At 40.8% G+C, this 25,144-nt stretch overlaps 1 pseudogene; it reads right to left on the bottom strand.

The window, feature by feature from the left end:
* Positions 1-8,249: 8,249 nt before the first annotated feature.
* Positions 8,250-8,816, bottom strand: LOC123813724 (annotated as a pseudogene).
* Positions 8,817-25,144: the final 16,328 nt, after the last annotated feature.

The following is a 25,144-nucleotide window of genomic DNA, read 5'->3' as shown; positions in this document are numbered from 1 at the left end:
CAACCCCTTGAAGAATAAAAACTCTAATCTTGGTACCAATACTCAAAGCAAAGTTTCCTCAAGTGGGTGAACAATGGCTGGTAGGTTGGTTGTCTTGGAAACTGCAACATCTTAAAATGACAGGACATCTGGACTAAGTCTGCTCTGACCCTCACCAGGAATGTGAACTTCGAACTATGTAATGATGCTGGCACATAATAGACACACACACAAAAAAACGTGAGCTCTGACCATACTTCCGTTTAACTTTCTGAAGCTCAGTCTCCTCAAATGTAAAATGAAGATAATAATGTTTACTTAATAACGATAATGTATTTGTGAGGATTAAATGAGCTAATGTGCATAAAAATGCTTTTTGAACAATAAATGCAAAGTAAAATAATATTATTAATGTGAATATTGTCTTCTGGTTTTAAGCTTCAATTAGAAGAGTTGATTTTCAGAGGTGATTTAAGATAGGAGAAAATAACTAGATAATTTAAATAAAAGTTTAAAATCTCATGGGAGTTGCCAAACAATTGCTTATAACCACAGTGGGTGTATACTGTACAGTGCCTTCTGGTGTTCCCCAGAATTGTGCCATGCACGTTAGGGAGGGTTTCCGGGCTGCCAAGACTTGTGTGGCTGCTAGTCTAGTATTTGATAAAATAAGTAAGAATAAGCCAGTCAAATAATAAGTCAAAGATTCATTAATATTCTATCAACTATTTTCATCATATTACTTTATGAACTTTACATAAAAGTGACAGGTCACATTTGAGTGGCATTTTTTTTTATCTTGTCTCTATTGTACTATCCTGAAGAAATCCCAAGCAATACTGCAATTTTCCCTGTTCTCCCTAGAATTCGTTTCTGTGGTCACTAACATGTTCTGCTTCCCTCCTAGGGACAATGTGGCCAGATGGCCCAGGCTTCTTAAGACTCCATTCCAAGCATTCTACCCAGTTTTATTCATGTGTCACAGCCAGTGTCTCTTTTCCTCCCTACCCTCTTGCATTAAAATTCATAGTTGATGGTTTCCTTCCACCACAAGTGTTTGTTCAGGATATACGAGGTCTGTCCAGAAAAAGTCCAGCTATTGTTAATATAATGAGAATGGTTTGCATGACATCAATGTAACCTGGCATCAAGTGGACTGGAATGAACATGCATGAATAATGACAACTTCACCATACTAGTCAGTGGGGGTGGCAGATGCCGTTGAGTGAGCATGTGTACTGTGTGGCCATAGCATTCAAAATGACTGAACGAGTAGAGCAAAGAATCTGCATCCCATTTTGTGTTAAGCTTGAACATTCCTTTACAGAAACTGTTGGGATGATTAAGAAGACCACAGCTATGAGCAACTAACTGGTGATTGGCAGCCTCATCACAACAATGCTTCCACTCATGCATCATAGCTTATGCAGAGTCTTTTGGTGAAACATCAAATCACCCAGGTGACTCAGCTCCTCTAAAACTCAGATTTGGCACCTTGTGACTTTTGGCTTTTCCCCAAACTAAAATCAACTTTGAATGGGAAGAGATTTCATGCCATGAATGAGATTCAGGAAAATACAATGGGACAGCTGATGGCAACTGATAGAACTGTGTGAGGTCCCAAGGTGCCTACTTTGAGGGGTACTGAGGCATCATTGTCCTATGTACAATGTTTATTATATCTTGTATCTTCTTCAATAAATGTCTCCATTTTTTACATTACATGGCTGGATACCTTCTGGGTCAGCCTTCAGTCCCCACTCAGATGATCTGATCTGGGCCTTAAGAACCAAAAGCACCGAACTGCCTGTGTAACCACCAGTCCTATAGGTGACACCAACACTGAGAAATAAGAGGGAGCCAAACCAGGTGACTGTTTCACTCAGACTTTATTAACACAGGTTCACACAGCTCTTAATAATGCAGATTTATTTCAAATCTATACTAACCTAATAACAATACTAATCACTCAGAAACAATCAGTAATAACATCGTACAAGAGAACTGGGTGATAACAAACCTGAGTCCCAGAGTCTCAGTCTGTGGGTCCAGGAGACAGCCTGGTGAGCAAGGGAACTTCAGTGTCTTGCAAGGAAGAATGTCCAGAGCCAGGTGGGCAGCAGATGAAGTCTTCAGTCCAGCAGGGCAGGGCCTCCAGTGGTTGATGCCAAAGGGAGATCAGCGTGGTATGGAGCAGCACTCTGGTGTGTGGAGCTCGGCTGTCTCAACAATGGTCTGGAACCTGCCTCAGTTATACTGTGAAAGTGGTGTACTCCACCCTTCTGGGTCCCTTGATAAGTGTTTTGGCAGCCCTGATGGCGAGTGGGGAATGTGCCCAGGAGCTTATGTATGGGTGGTTCCACTCTGCAGACATGGCTGTTCTGATCACCTGTGCAGGTATCTTAGGTGTGCCTCCTTGCTAGATGTGTCTGCTCTGACTTAGGTAGTTTCCCTCTTGAACCAAAGTGTCATGGATGGCTGGCAGCCATCTTGGTTGACCTGAGTGACTCCACTTTGTTTTATAGACTTTATGCTATCTTTACTGGACCAATGCATTTTATTGGTCCTGCTCTCCACACCTTTCCATATGACTTTTCATGATGGCTAATTAACATCTGGAATTTACCCTACTAATGATTCCTTCTGTCTTTTCATCCTACACACCTTTGTGAGATTATTCTTATAAAAGTGCCACATCCATCTCATCATTCCACACCTTAAGCACTTGCAAGTGACATCTAGATTACCTACAGCCCAAACTCCAGACTGCAAAGCCTACCCTTACCATGCTCTCAATCTCCAACTGTTTCTGTAAGAGGTTGACTACAACTTGTCTTTTTTATTTTACCATCCATTGCACCCCTTCTTTGTACCCAACTAGATTAGTCAGCTATCTCACTCCAGAAGTCTTATCAACAAATTGGGCTTCTTCTCACTCTCCTCATTTTCCTTTTCTCTCCTTTCTATTATTTCTATCATACAGTTGTACAAATGAACTTCCAACAAACACATATCATACTTTAAATGCAGTGGTGATGTTCAAAATGGATCATCAGGAAGGCCCTAGCCAGAGTGCTGGAGTAGTGTCCTAAATAATTCTTTCTGGGCCAGGCATTAATCCTACAGATACTGGATCCTAGGAAGGAGGGTGGGGAAGGGGGCGGCAAGCTGCTGGCAGTGGGGTATTGGTGAGTGTTCGAAATTCCTGGTGGAGATGCAGGTATGGCCATGGCAGTAGAGGCACTGGAGAGGGTGTAAGGAAAAACTACAACCAATTGGCACAAAAATATTTCATTGTTTAACATTCAGTATGAACACCTAGGACATACTAGCTGAACACCAGTGGCAGACTTTGCTGATGCAGCTCTAGGCTCAAATTAAACTCTTCATCCAATAACCTCAGAAGCTGTGCCCATTACACTCATTAGGCACATTTACAGCCTTGCATTGTTAGTTATTTTTTTGGAGGATTACTGTAGAATCCATCCCATGAAGACGATAATCTTTTCCAAAACAAGAGTTGTACAGCATCTGCCTCTCCTAAAATGTCAAATATAGTATCTTTCTTAGGCAGTCACCTCCCCTGTACTTATTAATGAATAAGTATATTCTATATTTATTTAGGAATAAGTTAATGAAAATTGATTGATCAAATAACTGGGAACTATATACATCATAATATAGTCATTTTAAATCACTTAGAGAGTGAGGGAGTGACATCCGCCCTTGAGACTGTTAAGAGCTAAGAGTCCTCTTCCCAGAAATACCTATAGCTACACAAACTTGTGCATATCATTTCAAGCATCTCACTTATCCCCTCAGCCATTCATAGATTCCTGGGGGTCTAATAGAACTTCAGTTATGTGCCATGGTTTAAATGAAATTTTATAGAACTAAGAGCACTAATCTAAAGAATAAACTTTTAAATTTTGCATCTTATAGGTACATTTATTAATAACACCAAGGAAATAGCACATATAAAGTGAGATTCTATGTTTCCATCTGACAGAGTTTGCTTAAAGTTACAGCACATTTCATCTGATGTGCACTCCAAGTAAAGCTAGTTAATGATGACCGTGGGCAGGCCTAGAACTTGGAGCTCTCAAAGCTTTACTGTTTTTATCAGCACTCTTTTTTTCCCCAAGATTTTATTTATTTTTAGAGAGAGAGAGAGGAAAGAAGGGAGAAAGGAAGGGAAACATCGATGTATGAAACATCGGTTGCCTCTTGCACGCCCCCAACTTGGGACCTAGCCTGTAATCCAGGCATGTGCCCTGACCAGGAAACAGGACGTCAACCCTTCAGTCTGCAGGCTGGCATTCATTCTACTGAGTCACACCAGCCAGGGCAGCACTCTTGATTTTATAAACAGTGAGAAGCCCAGGAACCCAAATCTACAAGTAAGCCTGAGTATAGGAGGACTTCATGGGAGATACAAACACTTTTAATAAAGCTTTGTAGCATCTCGGTGAAGGACAAATGGCTTAGGCCACACCAAAGCTCCACAGCCAACTACTAAAGATGAATTTTGATGTGTTACCTTGGTATTTCAGTGAGAAAGACACTTTAGGACCTCACCCTTTTTTCATCTCTTGGATCATAATATCTATGTGCCTATCTCCTCTATCTGGAATACAGAATTGCAGCAGGACCCATATGCTTGAGGTAATGGTACAATCTTCTCCGGGAATGTTGAACTGCTGACTAAGGGTTTCAGTGCACTCATTACTAGTCATACTCATAGAGGACAGATAACAAGTGCCAGTAACAATCTGGAGTAGGACCATCACTGACCGGGTGAATTACTGGACAAGAACCACATGCCTAAGTGTGAAGAGTGTGATTCACGTCTAACTGGGAGTAGATGGGCATATGAAAATGCAAGATCAACTTTGTCTGAGATGGGTCTTTGTTCATCAGGGAAAGCAACCTCCATACATAAACAAAGCGTAGACATGATGTCTAAAATTGTGAGATCATTGTCACTAAAACTCTTGGTGGAATTGACTCCCACTGAGCTTTGCACCATGACTCAAAGAGATGGGACTTCCATCAACTCCCTAAGGCAGTGAAGTAGCCTCCTTGTAATACACTTCTTTCTAGAAGAAAAAAGAGAACTTAATTACAAAGGAAACTCCTTGCTATGGGGGAGACATAAAAGTTGAGAAAAAATAATACTTTTTCATATGTCATACTGATTTGCTTCACTTCTTGGGAAAAGTAAAAAATCTTTTATATGGTATTAACTTTTGGATTGATTTCTATTGTCTGAAACTTCTTGGAGCACACTACTAGGACAAAGACATTAGAAATGAACATGAAGAAAACCCCAGAGAAAATAATAAGGAAAAAATAGTTAAATAATGCTAATTAAAATTAGAGCCAACCTATGCTTTTTTTGGCCTTAGACCAAAGTATTATTACTGGGAAACACAAAAAAGTCACTGTTTTCCAAGAAATCTTTGGAGGAATTACATCAGTTCTCTGGAACATGAAGATGTGAGGGTGTGCCATTGAGGAGTCTGTGACTCAGCAGCAGCCTTATTTCTCCTCTGCTCTGACAACTGTGATAATGAAGGAAAGTGTCTGAAAGGAAAATAGTCATTCCCTCCATGTCATTCTGCATAGTGTGGTGTACTGCCCTCTACGTGGATAGATCCTAATAGAAAATACCATGACGACAATGTGAGATTCAGGGGAGTTCCCGTGGTGCAGGGAAAGAACATTAGGAGAAGCCATTCCCCTGGGCCTCTTATGCAACTGATTTACAACATGGTAGCAAAACCAAGCTTCCAGAAGCAGGGAGTTGAGTGAGAAGGGTAGGATGCTGGGTGGCTATCTGCTACTATTTCTTGATTGGTGGCAGCCCCTGTGTGTGAGTGAGAAACACAACTTCCCTCCAGTAATGTATCTTGGTTATTGGGCAAAGAGCTTAAGCAGTATCAAGCCTACTGTTTGAGCAGTTATGTCCACTTTCTCCACCAAATGGACATCTGGCCATTGTGGGAAGAGCAGTGACTATAGCAACGAAGACGGTACATTTGACCCAGGAGTAGCCCGTGAATACAGTGGTGGGCAAAGTAGATTTACAGTTGTGAGTATACAAAAGTTTCTTCTTGTATTATTTATTAATTATTGTATTGTTAAGACAATACAACTGTAAACCTACTTTTTTCACTGCTATATTTATTGAATAAGGTACTATGAACCACCTTATGGCTTTGACCTCATTCTTTTTCAATTTACACCAGAGCCCTAGTCCTAGATACTGGGAGAACAGTAGCTATGCCTGGGAATTTTAAAAAATACATTTAAAAAAATCCTCAAAGAATTCTAGGCTGTCAAATAAAATCTGTAAATGTTAGGAAATGTAGAACATTGGTAACTTGTCCAGGCCCAAAAAGCACAATGAAGTATTAACAGGATTGCCACTCAAAAATTTTTAGTGAGATGAATGGATAAACAAAATGCAGAACTTATATACAATGGAATATTACTATACTTAACTTAAAAGCAGAAATAACTTCTGACGTAGGCTCCAGTGTGGATGAGTCCTATTAGCATGCGAATCTTTGTATGACATTGTAAAATGATGTAGATAAAATTAGTCACTGTTTAACAAAGCTTCACTATTTCCAGGCTGATAGGAAAAGAGAAGACAGATTTGTGTGTGTGTGTCATTGAACTTCCCCTTATTATCTGGGAAGGGAACCCAAATTATTTTATATGGGAATTCAAGAAAGAGTAATATTAGAAAGTTGAGAAAACTTATTCATCTCACATGAAAGTAAAGAGGAAGAGGAAAAGAGAGAAGAGGAAGAAAAAGAAAAAGGGGAAGAAAAGATTCCTGACCTTGGCATTCTTCTTTACGCAAATCTGCTCCCATGAGATTCCTCTGACACACTTACATACCCATAGCCTTGGGCCCGAGACGTAAATGCAAGGTTGAAATCTGACTTTCCAATCTGATTCCAAAAACCCCTCACATCAGTCACTTCACTTTTGGAAGGTTCAGGTTCCTCTAGTGCAGCCGTCCTCAGCCAGAAGCTCGAACCCTCTCCGCACAGTCGTGCCTCACGCTGGACTGACATCTTACTTTGTTGGTTTTTCACTTATGTTTTTCTGTTGGACCCACGGAATAATTTTATGTTAAAACTACTCTCGGGGAAAAGAGGAAGAGAAAATAAAAAAAGCACATTCTACCATATTTTTCAGACTATAAGACGCACTTTCCCCCAAATTTGGGAGGAAAGGGGGATGCATCTTACAGTCCAGATGTAGCTTACCTGACTCGCTGTGGGTTGGGGGGCGGCAGTGGAACGGGGTCACAGGTTATTAAATATTTTACGACAGTTTTTGCTTCAAATTTTTCTCCCATGTTCCCCCTCTAAAACCTAGGTGTGCCTTATGGTCTGGTGCATCTTATAGTCCTAAACATATGGTAATTTAAAAGTTCAGTTCTTCTCAATTATTTATTATATCTTATATTTTTACTTTAAAAAATACTATTTTATTTATACTTATGTATTGAAAAAATGGCCATAGGATCATGTTTACATACATATCAATATTGGAAACAGAGTTCAATAATGAATCACATCTAAATTTTATAGATAATGCACAAACATTGAAACACTGATTGGTTATAGAAAGCAGAGTGGGGGAAAAACCATCAGCTATCATTTTAATTTTTAGCAGCAACCTCTGAGGAGAATCAAGCAAGTAGTAATATTCATCTATACTTGAAAATAATATATACAGAAGAAAGTTAGTGACTGTACAGATTTTTATTACTTTTACTAACCGATTTTGTCTTCCCCATATTTAATGCAAAGAAATAAAACAATATGAAAAAATATATCCTTGTTATTATTCACAATAAAAAGGATCTGCTTCATTCAGTAGGTCTGGCAGAATGTATAAGAGGCAGCACTGCATGGTTCAAGCAGATGAAGGTAACATTTTGATTCTGACCCACTGAATAGAATCTCATGCACATTTGGTGACTGGACTAATTCCGTGAGAGCCGCAATAGACGGAACCCTTTCTGCAGTATCCCCAGATCTCAGTAAATAAGAGCTACACAAGAAAAAAATAGCAATCAATCTGTCCATAAATTGTATCTATAGATCCTTCTTTAGTGTAAGGTAGAAAAGGGGCCCTTTCCTGAGCACATGGATACAAGTATTGTTGTGGTCTCAAGATGCTAGACTGATAGATATTGTGTCTGTTATAATGAAGATAAGGTAAACATCAAAAACACTGACAGATTAAGAAACTTCTACACCTTGTCTCCACTCTTAGAAGAATGAAGCCAGTTCCTTTTCTAGGCTGACAGTCTTGTTTTGGCATTACTGCTGGCTGTGAAACTCACCACCAAAGGTAAATGATTAAATTGAACCACCTGATAGGTATTATAGTAACAGATGATACTTTTCTTTTTTGGAAGTCCAAGTTTGCTCCCTTGGTCTGTTGCAAGGTCAAAAGTAGATAAGAAACCAGGTCTCAAAGCAAGCTCTGGAACATTATCATCAGCCACTTTAGTAACAGGCACTCCCACTCATATGGAGCCCTTCAACACTTGGTAACTTTTTTAAAAAAATTTTTATTTATTTATTTTTTATTTTTTTTAGAGAGGGAAGGGAGGGAGATAGAGAGAGAGAAACATCATTGTGCCGTTGCTGGGGGTTATGGCCTGCAACCCAGGCATGTACCCTGGCTGGGATCAAACCTGCGACACTTTGGTTCGCACCCCGAGCTCAATCCACTGAGCTATGCCAGCCAGGGCTAACACTTGGTAACTTTTTATACAGGAATCGCTTTAGGTCATCCGCCATGATAAATCCCTTTCTCCTGCAGGTTTAATATCCACGGCTGGCAAAGTGGTTCCAGTTACTCGGCTTTCTGGGCTGCCTGGTCCTCTGGACAGCAGTTTGTAGTTATCTGCTGTCACTTCAGGGGTGCTTCAAAGACAGGTTCTTCAGAAAGCCACTGCCACATGAATTTTATTAATCATATTTTAAAACAATATTTAAATCCAATCATAAAACATTACGTCTACAGGGAACTCATTTTTGTTCCCAATTATATATGTGTGTGTAGGTATATATGTGTACATATATTGTAGGGGAGGAACAAACTTTTTTCTACTCTACCCTCAAGGCTCTTCTGGCTTCTCTGACAATTAAACAGACATGATGTTACAGAACAAACAAGGGGGGCCTGGGGTGATATACTATTATTGAAAGAAGCCCCCAGGTCTGTTATGTCCACCGCCAGAGGAAAGATGTCTCTCAATGCCAGAGATTTGTGAAAAGGAAAGGAAATGTTTATTTAATGCTATATAAACTTCAAGTAGTGACCTAATGTCTTCATCAAAAAATCCTAAAGTCCCTTAAAAAACCCACAAACAGATACAGTCCTCCCTTCCTTCCCCCTTGGCCCAGTCCAGAGTACCGTATCTCAGGAAAGGAAATAGAAGTCCATGGCTCAGGCAGTCCTCTGGTTATTCCCAGTTAGAACTCCATCTCGACTGGGAGACCTCCCTGGGTTCCTGGCACCCTCAGCTGAGTTGCCAGGATCTCTGCTAAAGCCGGGTGGTGGTTCCCCCTTCTAAAGTTGTGGGGGCCCCTACTCTGGCACAGCCATGAGGTCCTCTCTCCCAGGGCCATGGGAGTCCCCACTCTGTCTGGGCCGCGTGGTTCTCCCTCCTCAGGGCTGCGGGAAGGGAGAGTTCCCACTCAGCCGAAACCACGTACTTCTCCCTTCAATGGCTGCCATGTCTGGGTTTAAATCCCCATGCCAATCTTCCTCTGCAGCCCCATTTCCGACTCCTCCTACACTTGGGCACACTTGCCCGCAATCTGCTGTCTTCTCCAGCTTTTCTGGTTGCCATTGTGGGTCTGGGCAGGTGTGACCCCATGTCATGGAGCCAATCTTCTCCGAGCTCCCACGCTGGCGCTGTAACTCGGGGGACCTGCCTCCCAGGTCCCATCTTGGGGGGGAGGGCCCTTTCCATCCCCCTGGCCTTGAGCATGGCCATAGCTATTTAGCATATCTAAGTGACCAGCCAAAGGCTATAGGTATGTTAAATGACCATGCCATGGATTAGCTGCAAAGCTGCCCTGCATGTTCTTGCTCTGTGTGCCCCTTCTCCCAACTCACACCTGTGGGGGAAGGGGTAAAGACACCTTAAAATCTCCTGGACACCTTGAGTTCTGGACCCCATTTCAAATGCCCATTTGCGGTCCCCCCTCTTGGCTGTACCCTGTAACAATGAGACAGATGAACAAGAGAAAGTAACCAAATGCAATATGTCTGTGTGAAACTCCACATGCATGAGGGTCAGAGATGCCCACACACGGAGAGGTTCAGAGACAGAAAGGAGGACTGAGCTGTGTAAGACTTCTGGGGCTGGGGTTGAGGTAAGGCGCCTTAGGGCTTCAAAGGTCATCCCCGGATGTTCAGAAGAACAAAGGCTTAGTAAAGAAAAGCTTGCCCCACCCTGTAGGTAGGTCAAAGAGTGGGAAGAGGCTCTGATAATTGCTTATTAGGCTCAAGGCCCTTAATTCAAATTCTTCTAGGTAGCTGGGAGGGGGCGGGCAGAGGTTTCTCTTGAGCCTAAGGTTAAAATTACCTTTCCTCAAAGTGATCTGCAGAACACTGATTCATTCTGGAGCTTCACAACATAGTACATAGAAAAAGGTCCCAAAAGAAATTTTTTTGAACATAAAGTCATGGGTGTTGTGTATTTTCTACCTTTGTTTGTATTTTCTAATTATTATTTAATTAAAATTTACTATTCAATCTTCCTTCCATAAATTAATGTGTTGAATAATTGATATGTGCTCATTGAAAGTTATGGCTGTATTCTTTATGAAAATTATTTTTTAACATTGATCACTTTTCTCTAGGACAGTGTGGAAGAAAAGAGGCCACATACTAACCTGACAAACTCAGGGGGCCTTACAAACTCAGAGACGGAAAGTAACCGCAAAGGGTGGTCGAAAATGAAAACTTATTAACTAAAAGCTGTTGGTGGCAGGTAGTCATGCCCTGAGCCAGTATTTTTCCCTAACAAAGGTCAGTGTTTACCTTAACTAAGCCTGTCTGTTGTCTTTTTGCATCTACGATGACAAACCTTTGGAATGTCAAGGTAACTTCCTGGTTTTTCCAAACCCTTGGGCATAAACTGAGACCACAAATCCCCTCTTTGTTGTTGTTATGTTAATTGTTGCCTGTTAACTATCCTTTACCCACCTATGTAAAAGAAGTATGTGTCTATCATTTTACCTTTTATCCAGCCCCAGAGGTTTCCCTCGCTTTGCTTTCTCCTGCCTCCCCTAATCTATCACCAAATCTTATTGAAACTGAAAAAGACACCAGAGTTCAGACTGCCTGTCACTACCAAACCCAATAAGTAATGACAGTGATTGAATCTTTATGGGCACTTTATTCAGATGGCTGGCAATCTGAGAAGATGGCGTGTTCATACCCTAACAGATCATCTTGTCTTTTCTTTCCAGGCCAACGTTTTTATAGCAAAGAATAAACAAGGTGTGGTGAGGGGGTTTTGAAATTCAGGGAAAAGTTAATTGGATTAAAAAAACAATTTTAGCATTCTCACCCCAGGCAGTGGTCTTTAGCTCACCTTGGGCAGTGGTCCTCTCACCCTGGAGTACAACGGCTCAGATACCATCTTGAGTTGCTTGCAGCCCCCCTGAGGCACAAAGGTGGAACTGCTTACTGTCTCCTGCAGTCAGGGTGGGTCATACCTTCAGTTCCTGGAACAAAAGCTTTTACAAGCATTGATTACTAAGCTTATTAGCTATTACTTAAACTAAAATTATTCAACTCTTAAGTTCCCTATTGTTACAGGGTGCAGCCAAGAGGAGGGACCCCAAATGGGCATTTGAAATGGGGTCCAGAACTCAAGGTGTCCAGGAGATTTCCCCCCCCGCCCCCAGGGTGTGGGTTGGGAGAAGGAACAAATGGAGCAAGGCCATTGAGAGCTGTTTTGCATAGCAACAGCCTTGCAGCTACCCTCTGGCATGGTCATTTAACATATCTATAGCCTTTGGCTGGGCGCTTAGATATGTTAAATAGCTGTGATCATCTCGGGTGTGGAGGGGGGGAAATGGAAGTAACTTCCCCACCAACACGTGACTGGGGGCAGATTTCCCCCAAACTACAGCGCCTGCGTGGGAGCTCGGAGAAGATTGGCTCCAGGACATGGGGCCACACCTGCCCAGACTCAAGATGGCAGCCCAGTAAAGCTGGAAGGATACGAGTTCTGGCATGTGAAGCCGAGTATGGGAGGAGTCGGAAATGAGGCTGCAGAGGAAGATTGGCCGTGGGGATTTAAAACCCAGACTTGGCGGCCATTAGGAGAGAGAACCACGCGGCTTTGACGGAGTGGGGACTCTCCCCTTCCCGCAGCCCTGAGAGAGAGAACCATGCATCTTTAGCAGAGTGGAGACTCCCGCATCCCAGAGAGAGAGAACCACGAGGCCTGGACAGAGCGGGGACCCCTGCAGCTTTAGAAGGGGGAACCACCACCTGGTTTTAGCAGAGATCCCGGTGACTCAGCCGAGGGTGCCGGGAACCCAGGGAGGTCTCCCAGTCGAGAAGGAGGACTAACTAAGAACCAGAGGGCTGTCTGAGCCATGGACTTGGTTTTCCTTCCCTGAGATACGGTACTCTGGACTGGGCAAAGGGGGGAAGGAAGGGAAGGACTGTGTCTGTTTGTGGGTGTTTTGGGGGGACTTTGGGATTTTTGATAAAGATATTAGGTCACTACTTTAAGTTTGTATAGCATTAAATAAACATTTCCTTTCCTTTTCACGAATCTCTGGCATTGAGAGACGTCTTTCCTCGGGCGGCGGACATGACGGACCCGGGGCCTTCTTTAAATAATAGTATATTGTCTCAGACCCCCCTTGTTGTGTTCTGTAACACTATCATTATGCCTCCTCCTTTGATTCTAATGTATAAAAGAAGGTGCTCAACTACCATTCTCCAGAGCATTTCTCAATCTTTGGAGATGTTGCTTCCCAGCAGCTGTGGTCAGTTTGGCTCAAATAAACTCACCAAAAATTCTCTACAGGTTTGAATGTTTCCTACATTGACAATGGAATCATGTGTTCTCTCTGCTGCTCAAGGTTCCACATGGACCACCACACAAAGTAACTAGAAACCACTCACTTTGCTGTTACTAAGGCTTCTTAGGCACAGGCTTTCAGTAGTATGTGATTCCCTCTGCTCGGGCATCTCTTCCACTTAACTTCTCTCTCCCTTTTTTCCCCACAACATCACAACTATTATACAAGTTTTTTGGCTTTACTGAAAGATTCGGTAGGTAGCAGATATCTGTCATGTGTGACTAATCAGAATCTTTTGAATAACTTCTTCATGTTTTGATAGGTACCCATGGTAGAAATCTTTCATCTTAGTGAAATACAAACACGTAATTCCCAGTTTCCTTGCTGCTGGTTGTAGATATGTGGGATAAATTACATCTATCAGATGCATCACATGAGACTGACACAGAAATTTGTTACAGAGTATCCATTTTCTTCCCACAAAACTGTGCATCATGCATGACACGATGTAGCAATGGTGTATTTTACCCAATTATGTCAAGCAAAGGAAAATAACTACAAAAGAATAGACACTACATGATTCTATTTATATGAAGTCCAAAACAGATAAAACATATTTGTGATGACCAAAATCAGAAAAATGCTTTGCTGTGAATGTTTGAGGTGTATTGCATAGAAAAGAGCATGAGGAAAAGTTCTCAAGTTCTGGGAATCTTCCATGTCTTGTTTGTAAAAACGCATTAAATGGCCTCTCTCTCTCTCTCTCTCTCTCTCTCTCTCTCTCTCTCTCTCTCTCTCTCTCTCTCTCTCTCTCTCTCCCTTCCTCTCTCTTTCTCAAATCAGTTAAAAAAAAAAAAAAAAGCCCTGGCCAGATAGCTCAGTTGGTTAGAACATCATCCAGATAAGTTAAGGCTGAGGGTTCTGTTAGGGTGGTCAGTAACACAGGCTAAAGAGAAAGTGTTACAGGGTGCAGCCAAGAGGGGGGACCCCAATGGGCATTTGAAATGGGGTCCAGAACTCAAGGTGTCCAGGAGATTTTAAGATGTCTCCATCTCCCCCACCCAGGGTGTGGGTTGGGGGAAGGGACAAATAGAGCAAGGCCATTGAGAGCTGTTTTGCATAGCAACAGCCTTGCAGCTACCCTCTGGCATGGTCATTTAACATATCTATAGCCTTTGGCTGGTCACTTAGATATGCTAAATAGCTGTGATCATCTCTGAGCCAGGGCAACGGAAGTAACTTCCCCACCAACATGTGACTGGGGGCAGATCCCCCAAGCTACAGCGCCTGCGCCTGCGTGGGAGCTCAGAGAAGATTGGCTCCAGGACATGGGGCCACACCTGCCCAGACTCAAGATGGCAGCCCAGTAAAGCTGGAAGGATATGAATTCTGACAAGTGAAGCCGAGTGTGGGAGGAGTCGGAAATGAGGCTGCAGAGGAAGATTGGCTGTGGGGATTTAAAACCCAGACTTGGTGGCCATTAGGAGGGAGAACCATGCTGCTTTGAGAAGGAGAGCCATGCGCAGCCCTGAGGAGGTGAACCATGTGGCTTTAGCAGAATGGGGAGGACCTCGGCCATTGAGAGGGAGAACCGTGCTGCTTTAGGAGAGAGAACCACGCGGCCTTGACAGAGTGGAGACTCCCGCAGCCCTGAGAGGGAGAACCACGAGGCCTGGACAGAGTGGGGACCCCCACAGCTTTAGAAGGGGGAACCACCACCTGGTTTTAGCAGAGATCCCGGCGACTCAGCCGAGGGTGCCGGGAACCCAGGGAGGTCTCCCAGTCGAGATGGAGTACTAACTAAGAACCAGAGGACTGCCTGAGCCATGGACTTCTATTTCCTTTCCTGAGATACGGTACTCTGGACTGGGCAAAGGGGGAAGGAAGGACTGTGTGTTTGTGGGTGTTTTGGGGGACTTTGGGATTTTTGATAAAGATATTAGGTCACTAAGTTTGTATAGCATTAAATAAACATTTCCTTTCCTTTTCACGAATCTCTGGCATTGAGAGACGTCTTTCCTCGGGCGGCGGACATGACGGACCTGGGGGCCTTTTAAATAATAGTATATCGTCCCAGGCCCCCCTTGTTGTGTTCTGCAACAAAAGAAGTATAGAGAACAAAGTTTTTATTCACTCTCCAAAAAAGGAGAGGGGCATGGTGTGGAGGGATACACAGCATTGAGGGGTGGGGGCTTTGAGCTTTTAGTGGATTATAATTGGACTAGAAAAAGGTGGAAGGGCTGCTGTTGTGTGACCCCTGGGCTGTTGGGTGTTGTAACACGAGGCTACAGTTTGTTCCAGTGTTTTCTTCCGCCTGTGGCTGCAGGGAACAGTTAGTTCTGTTCTTGCTGTTCTGTAGATACTTTCCAGTCCTGGGGACAAGCTCAGAAGAGTAAAATGGCAGTCATGTTTAACAGGGTCATAGGCCTGCAAAGCAAATGGTGCCGCAATAGCAAATGGGGTTGACTTTATCCTTTCAGATTAAATTCCCAGTCAGAGTGATAGGGGCTTAAGACTTGGGAAAATTTACCTTAAGGTAAATAGTCATAAATCTAGCAAGTAATGTGTATGTTAATTTGTTTCGGTAACTACAGATAAGGCCTATCTTGGTGCCTAAAAATAAGCAGATGACCTCTTGGAGACGACAGTACCAGGAAGAAGCAAGCGACTACCCTTCCCCCTTGGAGGCAACTGTTGAATTTCAAAGGCTTTCGCTGACACCTTGTTTGCCCTCCCCCAACCCCCTTATAAAAGATCTGGCTGGGAAAGAAAGAGCAAGATGGTTTGTTAGGGTATGAACCCGCCATCTTCTTGGATCGCCGGCCATCTGAATAAAGCGCCTATCAAAGATTCAATCACTGTCATTGCTTATTGGATTTGGTAGTGACCGGCAGCCCAAACGCCGGTCTTTTCTGATTACAAGAGCACATGCAAGAATCAACCACTGAGTGTATAAACCAGTAGAACAACAAATCTCTCTCCCTCTCCACCCCCACTGACACATTCTCTTCCTCTATCTCTCTCTAAAATCAATAAATTAAAAAACAAATTTTAGTCCTGGCTGGTATGGCTCAGTGGATTGAGTGCTGGCCTGTGAACAAAAGGGTTGCTGGTTTGATTCCCAGTTTAGGGCACGTGCCTGGGTTGTTGGCCAGGTTCCCAATAGGGGGCGCACAAGAGGCAACCACACATTGACATTTCTCTCCCTCTCTTTCTCCCGCCCTTCTCCTCTCTAAAAAAATAAATGAAATCTGGCCCTGGCTGGCGTAGCTCAGTGGATTGAGTGCAGGCTGCGAACCAAAGTGTTGCAGGTTCGATTGCCAGTCAAGGTACACGCCTGGGTTGCAGGCCATGACCCCCAGCAACCACACATTGATGTTTCTCTCTCTCTCTCTCCCTCCCTTCCCTCTCTAAAAATAAATAAAATCTTAAAAAAATAAATAAATAAATAAAATCTTTAATAAATTTTTTAACTCATTGAATAGAACATGTATTGTAAAGCCTGTGCATTTTATATAAATTATACTTGCTTAAAAAATAAAAATAAATCTTTCAAAAGGAACTCAGTCTTATTTCTTAAAAACAAAACTTGTGAGATCAACATTCAGACCTCTTTTAGTCAATTTAAATAAAACATATTAGTTTGACATTATCTTCTTTCAACCCAAGAACCTAGACATGGGAGCAATACGTGAAAAAGACACTGAATCACCATAGAAAAACTATTTAAAAATATAGGCAGTTTGCATGATCTCATGTCTGACTAAAATGTAGAAATAGAAAAAAGAGTTCTATTTGTCACTAATAATAAAAATAAACCACCCTGGCTGGTGTGGCTCAGTGGATTGAGCACAAGCCTGCAAACTGAAAAGCCGCCTGTTTCATTCCCAGTCAGGGTACATGCCTGAGTCGTGAGGGCCAGGTCCCCAGTTGGGCGTCTGCAAGAGGCAACCAATCAATGTATCTCTTGCACATTGATGTTTCTCTTCCTCTTTCTCTTTTTGTAGAAAGTTTTCCAAAAAGAAATGAGAATTTCTTTATTCTAAATCTTAAAGAAACGATGTTTTGTTTTAATGAAATACAAAAGCACTCATAGGAAAAAGTTATTCTTCTCTTCTTTTTTGTTTTCACCCTTAATGTTTATGACTATTCTCATATCCTTAACTTCCTTAACAAAAAATATTTTTGATTATGTAATATACTGGTTGATGGCCTGCATGAAAGGCTCAACCCCTGAATCTCCTCCCCACCACTCCACAGACAAGTGACTGACCCTCCCTCCTGTGTGAGGCCTTTGGGAGGGATATCTCCCAGAAAATTTAAAGAGATAATTTAGTTCATTTGTTTGCCAATATTGAGAGCAGTTTCATAATTCTGTGAGAATTTTAGAGATGAAATAGCAATATATACAGAGAACACTTAAGCAAATGAAAAAAAACAACAACAGAGGCTATTATTGTCAGAGAAAAACAAAGACTTGTACAAGAATGGATATTTAACCATAGTCTACTACCTGGCTCTGCTAAGAGAAGTATGTGCAGAGTCATAATAATGTAAGCACTTAAATGTTTGCTTATATTTCTGATATAACTATATTGAGGGGGTGGGGACATGGAAGTGAGATGGTAAAAAGGAGATAAGAGCAAATATCCTCATCTTTCTTCGTGAAAATCAATGCATAATTGAAAGTGAAAACTTAAGAAATAGCAATAGAAGCATAATATAACAGAAATACAGAGGTGAATATCTGAAGAAACTACTAAAAGAATATAAAATGATTGACTCTGGAAGTAGGCAATGGGCACAGATTAGATTAAAGAAAGGTCAGACATGAAGTTGCTGTATTTTAAGTCTTATGAGACCGTCTGACTTTTAAAACTCTGATAAAAAATTAAATTAAAAAAGTGAAGGATATTGAGATGAACATTTTCTTTCCTAGAAGGGCCATTTCTGAATATAAGGTTGACCTGAAGATATCTACCATAACTGTTTCATTGATTTTTCTGTTAAATTTTGAAAAAAATGTTTGCCCTTATTGTGTCCAGTGTTTTTCTTTAATTAAACTTTTAATTTTGATAAAATTATAAATTCACACAATACAGAAAGATCCCACGTGGCCTTCACCCAGTTCCCCTCAGTGGTAACATCTTGCAGAACTGTAGTTCAGCATCACAGCCAGGACAGTGACATCAGCACAGGTCCTTTACCATGAAGGTCCCTCCTGTGGCCCACCTCCCTCTGCCTCCCCCAGCTCCATCCTGCACCCCTGGCAACCACTGATCTCTTCCCCATTGTTATAATTTTGTCATTATAGAATATTTTATAAATGAAATCATGCATTATGTGAACTTTGGGATTAGCTTTATTAACTCAGCATAAAGCCCTGGAGATTCGTGTATCAATAACTCATTCTTTTTCATTCTTATTTGTATTCCAAGGTGTGGCAATTGTTTATTTAACCAAGCACACTGAAAAACATCAGGATTGTTTCTGGTTTTTGGATATTACAAATGAAGCTACAATGGACATTTGTGTACAGGCTTTGAAGATAAATGCCAAAGAGTACAATTTGGGGGTCAAAGAGTACTTGCATGTTTAGGTATTTTTGTGATAGTTTTATTGAACTATAACTCATCCATTTAAAGTATACAATCCAAGTATTTTTGGTATATTCACAGAGTTGTGCAACCATCATCACAATTACCTTTGAAACATTTTCATTATCTCAAGAATATATGTCACACCCCAAGATACCACTCCTCAATCCCCCCAACCCTCCAATTCTAAACAACCACTAATCTAATTTATCTCCTTTCTGTCTTTATATATTTGCCCATTCCAGACATTTAATGTAAAAGTAATCATGTAATAGATGCTTTTTGCAATAGCTTCTTTCAATGAGCATAATGTTTTCAGGGTTTATTAATGTTCTAACATGTACCAGTAGTTCATTCTTTTTCATGGCTGAATAATATTCTTTTATATACTATATACCATATTTTGTTGATCCACTCATCAGTTGATGGACATTTTGGTTATTTGCTATTATGAATATTCATGTACAAGTCATTGCATGGACATCTGTGTTCATTTCTTTTAGACATATACTTGGGAGTGAAATTAATGGGTCATATATGCAGTAACTATGTTTCATTGTTTGAGGAACTCCCAGTTCCTCAAACAAAAGAGGAGTATCATTTGGCACTCGTGCCAGCAGTGTATGCAGTTTCCAGTATCTCTACATCCTTATCAATACTTGTTATTATTTGACTTTTAAAAAAATATTTTATTTATATATTTTTAGAGAGAGGGGAAGGGAGGGAGAAAGAGAGGGAAACATCAACAGGTTGCCTCCCGCACACACTCCAACTGGGGACCTGGCCCACAACCCAGGCATGTTCCCTGACTGGGAATTGAACCAGAGACCTTTCACTTTATGAGATAATGTTCAACCAAGTGAGCATGTCTGCTCAGGGCTGTTATTTGACTTTTTGATCCCAGCCAGCCTAGCGGATATGAAGTGGTATCTCACTGTGGTTTTGATTTGCATTTCTGTGATAACTAATGATACTGAGCATCTTTTCATGTGCTTATTGGACATTTATATATCTTCTTTTGAGAAATGTTGATTCAGACCTTTTTCTTATTTTTAAAATTAAGTTACTTTTTTATTGAAGAGTTGTAAGAGTTCTTTGTAAATTTTGGGTACTAGACCCTTATCAGATATACGATTTGCAAATAATTTTCCCATTCTGTGGGTTGTCTTTTGCATGTTTAATTTTATAAGAAACTAGTGATCTGTTTTTCAGAATGGCCTTACCATCTTATATTCCCACCAGCAACATACAAGTGTTCTAGTTTATCTGCATTCACATCAGCCTCTGGCATTGTCATTATTTCCAATTAGGTCCTCTGATAACTGTGTTGTGGTATCTCATTGTGGTATTAATTTTGCATTCCCTGATAGCTAATAATGTTGAACATTTTTATGTGCTTATTTGCCAACTGTATACTTTCTTCCATGAGTTACACATTCTGTTTGTGTGTCTTGCCAGTTTTCTAATAGAATTATTTGTTCTCTTTTTACTATCAAATTTTGAGAGTTCTTTATGTATTCTAGATATTGGTCCTTTTTCAGATTTATGGGTTTCAAGGTTTCCTCCCAGCTTTTATCTTGTCTTTTCAACCTGTTAACCAAATCTTTCACATAGCAAAGGTTTTTTTTTAATTTGTTTTTCATTCTGGTGAGGCCCAGTTTGTTAACTTTTCCTTTATAAGCTGTGGGTTGGGGTCCAGTCTAAGCCCTACTCCTTTGACCATGAAGTCTTCGTCTTGTCCTAGAGCCTAAAGACTTTCCCTTTTCTGTTCAGAAAGTTTGGTTTTACATTTTACCTTTAAGTACATTATCCAGTTTGAGTTATTTTTAAATGAGATGTGAGGTTTAAGTCTTGTTTCATTTTCTGGCTTATAAATGTCCAATCACTCCAGCACCATTTGTTGAAAGTCTATTTCTATTTTTCCTCAACTAAATTACTGTTTCACATTTGTCAAAAAATTACTCGGACATATTTTTATGAGTCCAGTTCTGGCTTTTTAGAAGTATGATCTGTTGACCTTTGAGTCTTCTGCTCTGACAGCATCACACTGTCTGGATCGCTAGAGCCGTCTGGTGAGTCTTCATGTCAGGTAGAGGGGCTCCTCCCACTCATTTGTCTTCCTCGATATCACTTTAGCTGTTTCAGGACCTGTGCCCCTTTCCATGTATATTCTAGAATATAATTGTCAAATACCCTAATTGTTAAATTAATTAACAGTATATAATTTAAAAGATCTATGTAGAAAATGTTATTTTAGTAATTTATTTGTCTTTTTAAATTATTTTGAGATATTTAGTACATGTGAGAGTAATGTGTATGGCTGACACTGATTGATTCCTTGGCACTGCACTTTAAAAAGTTGAGTAAGCCTTTAGGCTTTTATATTGCTTCAAGGAAGGCAAAAAGGGTCAAAGAGGTAATAATGTTTACAGGCTTCTACCACACAGCATAAAAGTGGTTTACTATGAATGCCTCATTCAATCAAACCAATAAGAAAAAGATAACCAACCCATTAGGGATGTGAACAAACAGTATAAATAAGTGACTTTACAACAGAGATATGAAGGATGCACAAACTTTCTAGTAAGTATAGAAATACAAATTGAAGTCATTGGAGACTTTGGGGAGCAAGATCTTGCAAAATGTTAAACACGCACAGCCTTTAACAATTCTACTTCTAGGAGTAATTTGTTCTGCAGAATATTTAAATGCACGTAGGAATACATAACACAAGATACCACGTTAACATTGTTTGTAATACAAAAATAACCAAACAGGCTAAGTTGATAAAAATGGGACTCACAAAGTTGTGTTTAACCATATTATGTAATACAATGTAGGTTTTAAAAAAACGAAGGCAATCTTTATGTATACAATGAAAAGATTTCTAAGACATGTTGGAGAAATGAAAATGCATGTCATGAAGTAACATGTATAATAAAGTTATAAATATGTAAACATACAGATCTGTAAATGTGTATAGAGACATGCAGGCATAAACAGGAAGAACACAGACATCTAACTGCTAACAGAGGTTATGAACAAGGAGGGAATGGGACTGGAGTGGATGGGGGATGAGGATGATTAGAGAACAGGTGTTTCAGGTTTCACTTTATACATTTTTATTGTTTGAAATTATTTTCATAATAAACTGGTTTCGTGCATTTCTTTAGTATTTATAATATTTTAAGACCTGCTATTCTGCATGTGCATTAGATGAGACTGCCGCCAACGTCAGGTAACTCCTGCCGCAAGTCAGACCAAACCCGTCTGGTGGAACTGAGTGTATGGGCGTGATCTAATATCGACAGCAAAAATCGATTTAATTCCCCACCTAATTTATCAGACTCTTAGATTTGTGCTGTTTTCAGGGATGGCTTCCAAATATTACTAAAAAATTCCCTTGGCATTTTAGACAAAGATCTGGTGCTAATTAGTGAGTCATTCCCTTTGGCTCCTGATAAAACATGAGTGGGATTGCAGATGCAATGAAGTGAGTGCTGACCTCATCTCAGACTACACACAGCAAAAGTTAAAAAGTCTGCCATTGTTTTCATAGGTAGGAGATGCCAGTAAGCAATTCCTAATGGGGCAAGTATTTTAAATGTATTTTCTGATGACTTGTTGAATTTATGTCCATCCATCAAAGCCTCCTTACCTCCTGTGGCACTTAACCAATTGCCTTCTTATGGTTGTCATGCTGATCAGTGAAGGCTTCTGTTTGCAAGTAACTAAAACATTACTGGATAGCTTAAGCAAAAGTGAAATTTGTCAGAAGGTCACGAGAGCTGACTGAATTGATGAGAGGCCAGATGGCAAGGCTTAAGAAAGCAGAGAACTCTCAGGGAGGACTGTATGACCAGGCTGAGCAACAGAAACCCCAGCAACAATCACTCAACAGGACAAAACAAGGTCTCTGACACCGAGTTAAATCTGGCCCCCATCTGTTCCCACAGCCTTGCACAATGAAGTACAGGACAGACTGTGCAACAGAGGATCCCACATTGTCTGTCCCTGGAATCTGCCAAGGGCAAAGTGGCTGCTATCTCACACTGAAAATATATGTGTCAGGAGATTTCTCAAACCTTCTCAATGAGAGTACTAAAAAAAATGTCATTGTTTGCATGGTGGCCGTGACCTAGGACCAAATTATGCAGCCCAATTATGAACTTATCGCCGACTTGTTCAAGTGGTGCTACAACAGTGATACCAGAGCACAGTTCTTGGGTCATTCTTGCTTTTTCACAAGATCACTCTGTTTTATGTAAGAATAACGTATCTTGCCAGTCTCAACAATTATAAAGCATTCTTTCATTAGCAACTAATAAACAACTGAATATTGGAGAAAAGAATGCTTTAAAGTAGATAGAAGGCAAAGAATGGACTGTTACAGATCTCTTTTTTTAGCCACAAAAAGTTATAATCACCTTGTAAGAGGTGAGGATGATGAATGTAACAAATGCATTAATGTTTTATGCCACCTGAAATCACAGTAAAACGATACTAAATGGATATATAGTAGTCTCCTCTTATCCACGGTTTCACTTTCTGTGGTTTCAGTTACCCATGGTAAGTGGTGGCATGAAAACATTAAGTGGAAAATTCCAGAAATGAACAATTCATGTTTTAAATCATGTGCTGTTCTGAGTAGCATGACGAAATCTCGTGCTGAGCCACCCAGTCCTGCCTGAGACACGAGTCCACCCTTTGTCCACCACACCCATGTGTGGGCCCTACCTGCCCATCGATCAGTCAGCAGCTGTCTCAGTCATCAGACTGACTGTGGTGGAAGCACAGGGCCTATGTTCCAGGGAGCCTTCTTTCATTGAACAATGGCCCCAAAGCCACTCACGTAACTTCTGTCAGAGCATGTTGTTGTGATCGTTCTATCTTATTATTTGTTATTGTTGTTAATCATTTATAGTGCTTACTTTATAAATTAAATTTTATCACAGTTACGTATGTATAGAAAAAAATATAGTATATATAGGATTCAATACTAGCCATGGCCTGGCTCTTGGAATCTAACCCCCACAGGTAAGGGGGAACTACAGTATTTTAAAAGATCTTTATCTAACATGAAGATTTTGGAAGCTAGAAAGCAGATGTGAAAGTGGCAACTACGTGAGCAGGACAAGAAAACTAAATCCTATTCTACTAGTGAGGGAATCTGAGAAGTAATTGCTACCATGTAGAGAAAAGCTCAGGAATCAACAGTGCAATAAACTTGCAGCAGTGGTGAAATGTGAGGATTTGTTGAGAGTGTATGGAGGCATCACCGTAACTCCAAGGTCCATGCTGCAACTGTGATCAGCTTGGCCATCGGTCTCCTCCTTCTGTGGAAGACTGAAGGGCTTTCTCCTTTGGAGAGGCAAAATAGAGGATCTCTGGATAGGACAAAATCACTTATGGTAGAGAGTACAGGTGGGTATCACAAACAAGGGGATTCATTGGATATTCTCATAATGAATGATGAGGACCTACCTGGCCTTCGTCCCCTGCACAACTCCCGTTTGGCAGCCTGGCTGTACCTTCCAAGGACACAGGAGCAGCCTAAGATCTCAGGCCTCATGACACTGGCACTGAGGGTTTCCCAACAATGCCACCCAGTCAGATCTCCCTAGAATGGAGGCCACAGCCAACAGGACTCACCCATGCACTCAGGACTTCCATTCATTTTTTTATTACTAATCTTTAAATGTGAGGAAATGGTCAAGGGTTACCAGAAATTGAGAAAGCATTTAACAAAAACAATGATGAAAACCAATGAGCAAAAGGAACTTGGTGTAAACCGGCTAAGCAGGGAGAAGAAAACTTCAAAATCAAATATAACCAATATCCTCATACAGTCAAAAGAAGATCTATCCATGAAATATAAATATCTACTTCTAAATGTTTTATTCCAGGAGAAGAAAAGTGATCTTGGAAGTAAAAAAAAAAGTGATGGCAGAAATGAAGAAACCCAGCAGAAGTGTTGGAAGGTAATGTTAGGTAAGTATCTCAGAAAGTAACAAAAAAGACACAGAAGCAAAAAAGACAAACAATGAGAACAGAAAAACAAGAAAATAGGACAAGCAGTTCTAACATCTAATACACAGTAATATGAATGCTAGAAAGAGACAACTTGGAAAACACGGAGAAGAAAATCAAAAGCAAAATAATTAAGAAAAATTCCAAATACTCCAGGGACATGAACTTGCAGATTCTAAGAACTCACTGTGCAGTGCAATGGTGGAAAAAGTGTTTCAAAAGAAGCAGCTCGGTGAAGTTCCACAACACCAGGGACAAAAAGATTTCACAAGATTCTGGGGGTGAGGAGACACAAATTCAAGAATCAAAATATCACACTTTTCAACAGCAGCACTGGAATCTTGAAGTGATGAAGCAATGGCATTAACATTCTGAGGATGATTATAACTGAGAATTCTATAAATTATCAATTTAGCTTATCAGCCAGAATCCTGGCAA

The sequence above is a fragment of the Phyllostomus hastatus genome, unplaced genomic scaffold, assembly GCF_019186645.2.
Source record: "Phyllostomus hastatus isolate PE091 unplaced genomic scaffold, TTU_PhHast_1.1 phas_contig_1, whole genome shotgun sequence".
NCBI lineage: Eukaryota > Metazoa > Chordata > Mammalia > Chiroptera > Phyllostomidae > Phyllostomus > Phyllostomus hastatus.
This window is presented reverse-complemented; position numbering and strand designations above follow the sequence as displayed.